This window comes from Eptatretus burgeri, chromosome 2 (genome assembly GCF_056783735.1).
Source record: "Eptatretus burgeri isolate ZD-2024b chromosome 2, Ebu_testis_v1, whole genome shotgun sequence".
NCBI classification, from domain to species: domain Eukaryota; kingdom Metazoa; phylum Chordata; class Myxini; order Myxiniformes; family Myxinidae; genus Eptatretus; species Eptatretus burgeri.
In genome coordinates, this window is record NC_140962.1 from 69,583,494 (window position 1) to 69,584,717 (window position 1,224).

Below are 1,224 nucleotides of genomic sequence, written 5' to 3' on the forward strand. Positions count from 1 at the left end.
CTGAAGATATTGCAAAAAAGACAAATAAAAACAGAAAAGGATTAAAATGCATTTCCCAAATGAAAATACAGGCCGACACTTTCACCGTTGGTACTGGAATTGTTAAGCAAGTTCCTTTTTGCTTTGAGAATCAAGGAAATAAAGCATCAATTAAGATTTTCTTTAAGATGTAAAAGATTAGAATTTTATTCAGTTCTATCTCCTCATAAAAAGCTTGGTGTTGGCTTAATGGTTATGATGGCTGGCTTAAGATCTTCTCAAGTGTCCTGAGTTGGTGCCCCTGTTGTGCCATTAAAATAACATCAGGTGAGTTGACTTAGTTTGTCATCCTTCCAAGGTCAGCAAAATGAGTGTAAGAATGAGAAATTTGAGTCTCCTGCATCGGAGTGCCGACCTTTCCAGGATTGTGTCCCCAGAGTCAAGGTAAAACTGCTCGGCAACCATATGCATCTGAAGATGCCTCCCCCTCATCTCCCCTCCCCTCCTCGCTATTCTTCAACAGTGTAGACCTCAAACATCTGGGGCCTTCGCTCAAACCTGATGGATCTTTCCATACAGGTTGCCACTGACAAACCAGATCGATCTTTCCATACAGGTTGCCACTGACAAACCAGATTCTTCATGCTTCATGCACTGCCCTCACTCCCCCACATCCCTAGAAATACCTCTGGCAATGGCTTCCCCTCCACTCCCACTTCATGTTTGTGTGTGTGTGTGTGTGTGTGTGTGTGTGTGTGTGTGTGTGTGTATGTGTGTATGTGTGTGTGTGTGTGTGTGTGTGTGTGTGTTGTACTGTCCACCAAACAGTGATGACTCCACTTACATCTCCCACTCCAAAAACATGGACCAACTTCCATCCTCTCATCCCAACTCTATCGTCCTCAAATGTGGTGACTTCTATTGTCATCATGCCAGCAAGCTTGGTGTTGGTACCTCTCTCACCTGCCACAGAACTTCAGCAAAAGACTTCTGCTGAGTCTTTGGGTGTCTCCCTCTCACCGCAGGCAGGTCGCTCATCTTTCTATCTTCTGCCATCTCCTCTTCAGCCTTGCCCCCCACCCCCGTCTGCGATATGTCCCTCCCATATTTCCGCAGGGCACTTAAGGTCCGCCACCAATTCCCTTCTGAAAAAGCTATCAAAATCAATAATCACTGCTCACCTTCACTCTTTTTTCCCACCTTTGGAATAAACTCCCACACTCTCTTCAATCCCACTATTCCCTC